The sequence below is a fragment of the Panthera pardus genome, unplaced genomic scaffold (genome assembly GCF_024362965.1).
Source record: "Panthera pardus isolate Hobbes unplaced genomic scaffold, ASM2436296v1 HiC_scaffold_18, whole genome shotgun sequence".
Lineage (NCBI taxonomy): Eukaryota > Metazoa > Chordata > Mammalia > Carnivora > Felidae > Panthera > Panthera pardus.
In genome coordinates, this window is record NW_026526743.1 from 24020537 (window position 1) to 24032818 (window position 12282).

The following is a 12282-nucleotide window of genomic DNA, read 5'->3' on the forward strand; positions in this document are numbered from 1 at the left end:
AAGTTTTTACCTTTCTGGGCCTCTAAAAATTGAGGTTATTACCATCTTAAAGAGTTGATGTGAGGTGGACAAAGAGATAGTGAACACTATAAGGCCTAGAAAAAAGTGGAGATATGCAGAGCAATGATTTTCACTAAGGAGAGTGTCTAAAGCCACCTTGATAGGAAAACAGCATTAACTCAGACATAGAATTGGTGGAAATCAGTAAAAGAACTGTTTAAGAGGGTTAAAAGATGGAATAAAAAAGAAAAGAAAAGAAAAGAAAAGCAATAAAAGAAAAGAAGAAAAGAAAAGAAAAAAGAAAAGAAAAGAAAATGTATCTGCTGTGCCAATCCCTTGGAATACTAACTGAAACAAAGCCCCTGATATATTGTCAATGCAACACCAAGCAAATGAGAATTGAGAAACCCAATTAAATAGTCCACAAAATTCAAAGGCCTGACCATTAGTTATTTCTCCTGAGTCAGTGGACTGTTTTTCCACATTATCATCAGAGCCTGGTGAGAAAAAAATCTTTCCTTTAATAATACATCTGAATTGAATTACAAAGTCAGAATAATGACAAAAAGTGGAACAACAAACTGAAAATCCTGGAGTGTTCACTTAATTTATAACTGTTCTTTGTGTCCAAGACCACATATTGTCCCCACTTAAGAATTACAATAACAAGAGCATAGTGACAATTTCTCTAGTTGACTAGCCTTACAGCACTGTGAGAGCAATAGGTATAACCATCTCCATGTTCCTTTATTATTTTTGAAGTTTATTTATTTTGAGAAAAGGGGAGAGAGGGGGAGAGAGAGAGAGAGAGAGAGAGAGATTGAGAATCTCACGCAGGCTCATTGTTGACAGCTTGCAGCCCCTGCAGGGCTCAATCTCACAAACGTTGAAATCATGACCTGAGCTTATATCAAGAGTTGGACCCTCAATCAACTGAGATACCCATGCATGACTCCATGTTCCTTTAAGCTCAGGGAGAGTCATATTTCACCACATTCACCCTCCCCATGCCTCATGCATTATCAGTAAAACAAGACAAGAACCCTGTATTCCGCTCCTTGGGCCACACTCTCTTAACGATGGTCCCTTTCTTAAATCATCAGAGCCAGAAATTCACCCAGAGTGAACATGATAGGGATTAAACATACTATTGCTTTTCAGATTTTGCTCTCTCAACTTTCCATATTTTGATAACAGGGCTAAGGGATGAATCCTCAACTCCTCACAACTTTCAGCTCCTTGTTCTTTCTGGCATGAACTGCCCTGATTACTTCTGTCTCTGCTTTATATATTCCAGAAACCCTTCTTGTTAATCTCCATGCCCCTCTGACCCCAGTATACTAAGTATAGGGTTGTGGCATAAAGGAGCTGTTCCAAAACACTTTTGCTTGGGTTGAAGAGATTTCTCAGCCACTCTCCTGAGACAACTCAAATGAAAATAGAGGAAGCTTCAAATCTGGCTGATTGGGAGAGATTGAGGGGAAAACTACTTTAAACTTGAGAAGATTCCAAATGGGAAATATTTTAAAGGAAAAATAAACAGGTTTGTGGCTTTCAAGGACAGTGATTTCAATGGGTAAATGTGCAGTTTTACTTCTCCAAGTTGTTATTTAACTATCAGTTAACATAAAGTGCAATGTTAGTTTCAGGAGCAGAATTTAGTGATTCATCACTTACATACAACACATGGTACTCATGACAAGTGCCCTCCTTAATATACATCACTTATTTAACCCATCTCCCCACCCACCTCCCCTGAGGTAACCATCAGTTTGTTCTTTATAGTTAAGAGTCTTTTTCTTGGTTTGCCTCTCTTTCTCTACCACCACATATTCAGTTCTGTTTCTTAAATTTCACATTATGAGTGAAATCATGTGGTATTTGTCTTTCTCTGACTTATTTTGCTTAACATTATACACTGTAGATCCACCTATGTTGTTGCAAAAGGCAAGATCTCATTCTTCTTTATGGCTGAGTAATATTCCATTTTAGATATATATCACTTCTTTATTCATCAGTCGATCAATGCTTGGGCTCTTTGCATAATGTGGCTATTGTTAATAATGCTGCCTTACACAATGGGGTCCATGTAACCCTTTGATTTAGTATTTTTGCATCCTTTGGGTAAATATGTAGTAGTGCAATTGCTGCATCATAGGACAGGTCTATTTTTAATGTTTTGATGAACTTCCATACTGTTTTTCATAGTGGCTGCATCAGTTTGCATTTCTACCAACAGTGCATGAGGGTTCTCCTTTCTCTGCATCTTTTCCAACACCTGTTGTTTTCTGTATTGTTGATTTCAGCCATTCTGACAAGTATGGTGTGATTTCTCACTGTTACTTTGATTTGTATTTCCCTGATGATCAGTGATGCTGAGCATCTTTTCATGTGTATGTTAGCTATCTGTATGTCTTCTTTGGAAAAATGTCTATTCATGTGTTCTGCCCATTTTTAAACCAGATTATTTGTTTTTTAGGTGTTGAGCTTGGGAAGTTCTTTATATATTTTTCATACTAACTTGTTATCAGATATGTCATTTGCAAATATCTTTTCCAATTCTGTAGGTTGCATTTTCATTTTGCTGATTGTTTCCTTTGCTGTACAGACATTTTCATCTTGAAGAAGTCCCAATATTTATTTTTTAATGTTACATTTTTGTTATTTTCTTTTTAATTTAAATTTTAGGAAGTTAACATACAATACAATATTGGTTTCAGGAATAGAATTCAGTGATTCATCACTTACATACAACACCCAAAGCTCATCACATTTTTGCTTTTGTTTCCCTTGCCTCAGATGTATCTAGAAAGAAGTTGGTATGGCCAATACCAGAAAGGTTACTGCCTGTATTCTCCTTTAGGATTTTAATGGTTTCCTGTCTCATATGTAGGTCTTTCATCCATTGTGAATTGCTTTTTGCGTATGATGTAAGAAAGTGATCCAGTTTCATTTTTGCAGGTTGCTGTACAGTTTTCCCAACAACATTTATTCAAGAAACTTTTTCTCCCACTGGATATTCTTTCTTTCTTGGTCCAAGATTAATTGACCATATAGCTGTGGGTTCATTTCTGGGTTTTCTATTCTGTTCTACAGGTCTATGTATCTGTTTTTGTGCCAAGACCTTACTGTCTTGATCACTACAGTTTTGTTATATACCTTGCATTCTGAAATTGTGATGCCTACAACTTTGCTTTTCTTTCTCAAGATTGCTTTGGATATTCGGGGTCTATTGTGGTTCCATAAAAGTTTTAAGGTTGTTCTAGCTCTCTGAAAAATGCTGGTGATATTTTGATAGAGATTGCATTGAATGTATAGATGGCTTTTGGTAATACAGACATTTTAACATTATTTGTTCTTGCAATCCATGAGCATTGAATGTCTTTCCATATCTTTGTGTCATCGTCAATTTCTTTCATGAGTGTTTTATTGTTTTCAGAGTACAGATCCTTAACCTATTTGGTGAGGTTTATTCCAACGTATATTATGGTTTTTGGTGCAATGGTAAATGGTATCAATTCCACAATCTCCTTTTGCTGCTTCATTATTGGTGTATATAAATGCAAACGATTTCTGTACATTGATTTTGTATCCTGCAACTTTACTGAATTCATGTATCAGTTCTATGAATTTTTTGGGTTGAGTCTTTGGGTTTTCTATACAGAGTATGATGTCATCTGATATACTAAAAGTTGACTTCTTCCTTGTCAATATTAATATATTTTATTTCTTTTTGTTGGCTGGTTCCTGAGGCTAGGACTTCCAGTAATAAAAAAAATAATAGTGGTTAGAGTGGATATCCTTGTCTTATTCCTTATCTTAGGGGAAAAAGTCCTGTTTCTTCCTACTGAAGATGATATTAGCTAAAGGCTTTTTCATATATAGCCTTTATTATGTTGAGATATGTTTCCTCTAACCCTACTTTGTTCAGGGTTTTTGTCATGAATGAATGTTGTACTTTGTCAACTGCTTTTTCTGCATCTATTGAAAGGCTCAAATGGCTGTTTTCCTTTCCTTTATTAATGTGGTTTATCACATTGATTGATCTGAAAATATTGAAACACCTTGCAGCCTAAAACTAAATTCCACTTGATCATGGTGAATGATTCTTTTAATGTACTGTTGGATTCAATTTGCTATTATTTTACTTAGAATTTTTGCATCCATGTTCTTCGGGCATATTGGACTGTAGTTCACTTTTTCAGTGGAGACTTTGATTTTGGTATTAGGGAAATTCTGACCTCATAGAATGAATTTTGAAGTTTTCCTTCCTTTTCTTTTTTTTTGAGAAAAATAGGTGTTAACTCTTTTTTAAATGTTTGATTTAAATTCCCCTTGTGAAGCATTCTGATCATGGATTTGTTTGTTTATTTGTTAGGAATTGTATATTGTCATTTTCTTTGCTTGTTTCTTGTCTGTTCAAACTTTCTATTTCTTCCTGTTTCAGTTTTGGTAGTTTATATGTTTCTAGGGTTTATCAATTTCTTCTAGGTTATCCAATTTGTTGACGTAGTTTTTTAATAATATTCTCTTATAATTTTTTGTATTTCTGTGGTATGGATTGTTATTTCTCCTCTCTCATTTGTGATTTTATTTATTTAGGTCTCTTCTATATTCCTCTGGATAAGTATGGCTAAGGGTTTATTGATTTTATTAATTTTTTCAAAGACCCACTCCTCATTTTATTGCTCTGTTCTATTATTTTTGTTTCCTCTTTTATTTCTGATCTAATTTTTATTATTTCCCTTCTTCGAGCATTAGGCTACTTTTGTTCTTTTTATAGCTCTTTAAGGTGTAATATTAGGTTGTTTATTGGGATTTTTCTTGCTTCTTGAGGTAGGACTGTACTGCTATATACTACTTCTTATAACTGCTTTAGCTTCATCCCACAGGTTTTAGACCATTGTGTTTTCATTTTATTCATTAAAAAAATTTTAATGTGTATTTATTTTTGAGAGAGAGACAGAGTGCAAGTGGGGAAAGTGCAAAGAGAGGGAGACACAGAAGCACAGTGTGTTTTTCATTTTAATTTTCCATGTTTTTTTTATTACTTCTTTGATTTCCTGGCTGACAAATTCATTAGTAGGATATTCTTTAACCTCCATGTATTTGTGTTGTTTCCAGATTTTTTCTTGTGGTAACTTCAAGTTTCATCTCATTGGGGTCAGAAAAGATGCATGGTAGGATCTCAATCTCTTTGTTGTTGTTGAGGCCTGATTTACAATCAGAGTGATTATTGATAGTAATGTATTTACTGCCATTTTATAATTTGGTTTTTCATTGTCTCGAGATTTCCTCCTTTTCTTTCTTGTCATTGTCACTTTTGGTCTTTCTTTTCCACTCAAAGAGTACCTTTTAATATTTATTTCAAAGCTACTTTAGTAGTGATGAGCTTCTTTAGTTTTTGTTTCTCTGGGAAACTGTTTATTCTCCTTCTATTCTGAATGATCTTTGCTGGGTAGAATATTCTTGGCTGCAGATGTTTCTCATTCAGCACCTTGAATGGATCATGCCACTCCCTTCTGATTTGCCAAGGTTTGTGGAAAGATTTGAAGCTAGCCTTATGGGTCTTCACTTGCAAGTTAAGGAATTCTTTTGTCTTGCTAAGTTTGGGATTATTTTTCTTTTTCAGTGTATTTTGCAAATTTAATTATAATTTGTCTTGGTGTTGGCCTGCTTTTGTTGATTTTAATGGGAATTCTCTATATCTCCTGGATTTGGATGTCTTTTCCTTCCCCAGATTAGATTTTCGGCCATGATTTCCTCAAATAAAACTTCTGCCTATTTTTCTCTCTCTTCTTTCTTGTTCTTCTTGTTCTCCTTCTCCTTCTCCTCTTCCTTCTCTCCCTCTTCCTACTCCTCCTCCTCCTTCTTCTTTTCTTCTTCTTTCTTCTTCTTCTTCTTCGATTCCTGTGGCCTGAATTACATTTGATGGAGTCATTCAGTTCTCCAAGTTTATTCTCATGATTCGTAATTAATTCTCTTTTTTCAGCTTTATTATTTTTTATTATTTTATCCTCTATATTGCTAACTTGTTTCTCTGGTTTTGCTACCCTGTGTTCATTACATCCTGTCTGTTTCTAATCCTTTTTTTGTGTTTGTTTTCATTTCTAACTGATTGTCTTGTAAGTCTTTTATATCTATGGTAAAGGCCTCCCTGATGCCTACCATTCTTCTCTAAAGCCCAGCGAGTATCCTTATTATGGTTGCTTTAAATTCTCCATCACACATATTACTTTTATCTGTTTTGATTAGATTTCTGACCATAACCTTATCTTGTTTCATTTGAGATGAATTTCTCTGTCTTGGCATTTTGACTAAGTCTCTGTCTTCTCTCTGTGTTAGAAAAGCCTGTTATGTTTCCTACTCCTGGTACTTCAGGGATTGTCTCTGGTGTGTGAAACATGCATTTTGATCTATCCTTTATCCCAGTTATCTGCAGAGGTTGTCTTTGCCTGCAGTGAGCAGTGTTTGGACCTTGACCAGAGTGTGGCAAGTTTTAACTAAGGTGATCTGGTCTGCTAGTGAAATGAGGCCTAATGCTACTTCTACTAGAATTGAAGACTTGCAGAACTCACTTGAAAGATATGGGGCAGGTTGGGGACTCTGCTGTTCTGGGGTAGGACCCCACTGCATTGGGACTGAGGCACACTTGCCTGAGGAGGGCAGTACCAGCAGAGTGCAAGGGTGTAGTACTTTGTGTAAGAAGGTTAGGCAGTAAGTGTAGGCACTGTGCTGTTTACTGATGGTTATGCTAAGGCATGGAAGAGGAAATGGTACCAACCATCTCCTGCTCGCCATGCTTACTGATGTCAGGGAAGTACTTCCAGAAGAGCATATAAGCTCCCCACACTGTGTGTACCAGGCATTTTTCAGATCTCCATTTTCATGCTGTTTGTCTCCAGGTTTCTTGCATGCCTTCTCTCCAGGAGCAGTGCAGTGCACTCTGGGCTCTATCCAAGCCAAGCCTACTAACTTTTAAAACTCTAAATTTTGGGGATATGTTGTGGACAAGGACCTGCACTGGTCTTCTGGGGGAAGTTCTCACTATGCTGGAACTCATGCAGGTTTGACCAGGAAGGGCAGTCATGCCAGAGTGTTGGGGCATGGGACTTGGAGCAAGTAGACCAGGCAGCCAATGTCAGAGTGAGCTGCCCTCAGCAGGTGGCTCTCTGCCTATGCTGAGGGGTGTAGGAGGTTAATGGTGTTTGCCAGCTCTTTTGTCCTTGGAGAGCTGTCTCTGTGAGTGCCATCTCTTAGAGATGTGCTCCAAGAAGAGTGAACAATCTTTCCCCATGTGCCTTAAGTTCTCCTGAGATTGTGCCATCTGCCCCAGGGTTGTTTGCTTTCCTTATCTCCAAGAGTAGGACATCTTCAGGGCGTTTTACCAGCCAAGTCTGCTGACCTTTAAAACTCCAGTATTTGAGACATGCTGATTACAAAAACTCACAAAATCAGCCCTTTTCATCTTCCTAACCATTGGCTTTGGAGAAGGGTTCTCTTTGTGTGTATTCCTATGCACTCCTCTCTCTCTCTCATCTTTCTCTGTGACCAGGACTCCCTCCCCCTCTGTAGCATCCATGATACATTTCTCCCCTAAACCACATCTCTGCACTTTCTACCTTCCTGGATGTAGCCTCTTCTCTCCCTCTAGTTGTGAAGTTTGTTTTGTCCATTCTCTGGTCTATTTCTTGGGTATTCAGAATGATTTGATAGTTATCTAGTGTTCAAGTAATGAGATAAGCCTAGGGTCATACTAATACATTGAATCTTGGCTCCCCCAATGATTTGCAGCTTTTTTTTTAAAGTTTATTTATCTATTTTAAGAGAGAGAGTGAGAGAGAGAGAGAGAGAAACAGCAAGAGCAGGGAAGGGGGAGAGAGAGAGGAGAGAGAGAATCCCAAGCAAGCTCCACACTCATTGCAGAGCCTGATGTGGGGCTCAGTCTCATAAATCATGAGATCATTACCTGAGGTGAAATCCAGAGCTGGATGCTTAGCCAGCTGAGCCAACCCAGGCGCTGCACCAATGATTGCAATTAAATAAAATACTTAAAATATTTTACAATAAGTTTGTTAAATCTTGTGTATCAGTGAATTCTTTCTATGACCCTATTCTGTTACATCCATCTACAAACACAAATTGAACACCAACTTGGTGCTCTGAACTTTTCTCTTGTTTCTGCTTTTAAAATAATACTTAGGGCCTCAGGAAACTTGCAGACCAGCTAGGTATAAATTTGTGAAATCTTCAGGCAGTAACACACTGGTATGTTGATGATTGGCTCTTAGAATATAGCATAAATAGTCCCATCATTGCCAATTTCAAGCTGTCAATATGTCGCTGAATGATGAGTTGGAACACAACAAAATAAATGTAAGTAAATAACCTCAAGAGCATAAAAAGTAATGAGTGTAGAGTATATATTTTCTCTATTTTTAAATAATTTACTTGTAATTTTATATAATTTCATTTTAATAATAGCTGCATTTGACAACCAGCTAGCAAAATTCCTGAAAAGTTAACAACTGGCTTTCATGAACTGGTATCAGCTAGTTCCAGTCCACCACTGCATGTAAATACATGAGATAGGCTATTGCAGGTACAAAATGGCTACAAAGAAGAGACTGTGAGGGTCTGAGCTACTTAGCACTGGCTTCCTGTAGATGGGACTGGAGCCACATCTTGAAGGTTATATAAATCCCTTTGCAGTTTTGTTTATACTTTTAATTTGCTTAGTCCAGTGATTCTTTAAGTGTGATTCCCCAGAAAACCATCACCTGGGAACTTATGAGAAATGCAAACTTCCTGGTCCTCCCCTACACCTTCCCAATCAGAAACTCTGGAACACCTTGGGAATTATATCATCCTTTCACTCCCATAGCCTGTGACTGGCTATGGCAGAAATACAAAAGATCTGCCCCATTATGCACATGGATTCTGCAGTCTGTATTCTATGGCTCCTACGTGAATCAAACTTAAGCTAGACTTCACTTCAAACCACGTCCTTGAATGCCCTTCCCTCTATTGCTTCCCTCACTTTCTTATAAGTTTCTTCTTGGAAAGTGTAAATCCCTATCTCAGTATCTATTTTTAGGAAACCTGATAGAAAACATCCATTTTATAGATTAGAACATTTAAAACCAGATATGTTACATAGCACGCACAAGGTAACAGAATTAGTAATACAACAAGAGCAGTGACTTAACATCAGACCCACCTGGATTGTATCACAGCCTCACTTCAGGGCCACGTCAACACTGATGATCTCAGCAAAGAAGTGGCCGGAAAAACTGTGGTGGTAATTGTGTCTGAACTTGTAGACACTTAAGAACACCGACACAGACTGTTGTATTGGGAGCCAGCAGAAAGAACATCAACTGGGAGTCACTTTACCACACTTACCCAATTTCAAGTGCTGACATCCTTGGTATCCCAAGGCTGATCAGTTTACAGATGACAGGAAAAATCTCCAGGGTTTAGAGATCCACACGCAGCTCAGAGATTAATCTCTAGGAAAAAATAAGCATAGATGCAGGAAAATAAATTGTAATTTTATTTTGTGTTGCAATTTTGATATTGATTGTATCCTAAAATTCTTTTCTGAGTTGGGTAATGCATAAATTACACAAAAAGAAATTAAGAGGCATTGGCAGGGGAGTTTTTTTTTAAATGTTTATTTTTGACAGAGAGAGAGACAGAAAATGAGCGGGAGAGGGGCAGAGAGAGAGGGACACAGAATCCAAAGCAGGCTCCAAGCTCTGATCTGTCAGCATAGAGCCTGACACGGGGCTTGAACTCACAGACTGTGAGATCCTGGCCTGAGCCGAAGTTGGACGCTCAACTGACTGAGCCACCCAGGTGCCCCTGCATGGGAGTTTTTAAAAAAGGATTTAAAAAGAAATGAAAATTTGAGTGTGAAGGGAAAACCACAATTCCAAGCCAAAGCTTTAAGGGTGAAACGCCAGCAATACCATCTGTTGGACTTGGCCATGGCCTCCCAGGGAAGCCCACTGCAATAACCATCAGCAAAAAATAGGCCTAGGAATCAAGAAACTAGAATTGGAGGTTAGAAATAGGTCTTTTGAGGGGCGCCTGGGTGGCTCAGTCGGTTAAGCGTCCGACTTCAGCCAGGTCACCATCTCGCGGTCCGTGAGTTCGAGCCCTGCGTCAGGCTCTGGGCTGATGGCTCGGAGCCTGGAGCCTGTTTCTGATTCTGTGTCTCCCTCTCTCTCTGCCCCTCCCCCGTTCATGTTCTGTCTCTCTCTGTCCCAAAAATAAATAAAAAACGTTGAAAAAAAAAAAAAAACAAAAGAAATAGGTCTTTTGAGATATGGATCTCATTTGCATAACTTAACACAATACACAGATCTGCTGAGTTACATCCCTGAAAAGTGTTTTCTGATTTAAAAACATCTAGTGTTGAGATATTCATTGTCTCAGGTATTGAGCAGTACTTAAGATCTTGGGTTTTAAAGTAAAACTATGCCTATTCCAAGTCCCAAATTTACATTTTTTTCAGCTGTATGACCTTATATAAGTTATTGAACCTCTAAAAACTTTACGATTTTTTTTTTCCATTTAAAGTGTGGATATAAAATTATTTGCCTCACAAGTTTCTTATAAGAAGGATTAAGTTAAGCAATAATATGAAGCACTCAGCATGGGCTTAGTTTATTCCATCTTTTCCTGACTGTCCTCCTACATCACTGGCCACCCACTGTTTCTCATTTCAACCTATAAAGGTGGGGAGAATGCAAGACTTGGTCCTTATACCTTTGTCTTTGATCTATGCTTTCTTGCTGAGTGATCCCATCTGGTCTCATGATTTTAAATATTTCTATATGGAGGGGCCATGATGGCAGAACAGCATGGAAATTTTTTTTCATCTTTCATTGCTGAAATGCAGCCAGATCAACACTAAACCATCTTACACATGTAGAAAACTGATCTGAGGATTTACAGAACAATCTGCACAACCTGAACCACAGAACTCAGTAGGTACACAGTGCAGAGAGGTGACCTGGGGGAGAGAGAAGCTGTGGAGGGCAGGGAGCTGTTTTTTCTTGCAGAGAGAGGATGGATATGGGGGGAGAGTATGGGAAAAGCACCGCCCCATAAGCAGCTGGAGAGAAAGTGGAAAATAAACAGTCATAGGGACTGAAAAAATCAAGGGAGAAAGGAGAAAGGAGAGTTTAAATTCCATCGAGACTCTATAAACAAAGGGAGCACAGAGTCTGAGGTTCCTTAGCTCGATACCTAGCGGTACTCTGGTGGGAAGGGCAAATCCCCAAGACTGGAGAGCAAGGTCCAAGGGGTCCATGGGCCACACAGGGAGTGGAAGTTCCCCTGTGGGAAGGACATTTGGTAAAGACTGTACAGCCACCCCACAGGCAAAGGTCCCAGTGGTCCCCAGAGAACAACCACATTCACTGGTATTGGAACAAGGATGTTAAGGGGGAGACCTGGTGCTAGCTGTGTTGTGATTTGCCATAAACCCTGAAATTCTTCTGCTACATGATCATATGAACTTTTTCTAGGGCGGGCTGGCACCCAGCCACTGTCTCTAGGCATTAGCAGCAGCTCAGTCTTGCAAACGTTCCTGGGGACGGGTCAGCACCCAGCCATTGCTCAGCAAGACCCTCCCCCAAAGGATCTGAGCAGGTCAAAGCCACAGTTCCTCAGAAGGGAAGTGTTGGAGGGAGGGGCAAATATGGCAGAGAAGTAGGGGGATCGAAAGTTACCTCATCTCTCAAACAAAGCCATCTTGATGCCAAAGGACTTTGAACACCAAGAGTCTGGGAGTAAAAGAGTCAGAGTTGTTTCCAGGGACCCACCAGGACAACCTGATGGGCCATGGTGGGGGGGGCACTTCAGGGAACAGCACACTTCAGGGAACAGTGGAGGTGGGACCTGCCTACTACAAACCATGGCCCTTTGTGCCTGGTAACTGTGTATTTACTGGAGTGGGATTGACCCTGACAAACCATTCAGCCCCTGCTCCAGATCAGCGCTGTTGTATTGCCTGGTTTAATTCTCAATTGTTATTATACAGATACATTCTTCCTTCTTTTTCTTTCTCTCATCTCTTTCCTCCTCCAGTCCGGTTACTCTGGTTGTTGGTCTGTTTAAGCAGACATAATACATTCTCTTGATACATGTTCTACACCTCCTTTCTTATTTTCCTTTCTCTCTCTCTCTAGATTAAACCATATAGTTTCTCAGTCCAGGCAACTTTATCTTCTCTTCTTTTTCCCCACCTCCTTCTTTATTTTCCATACT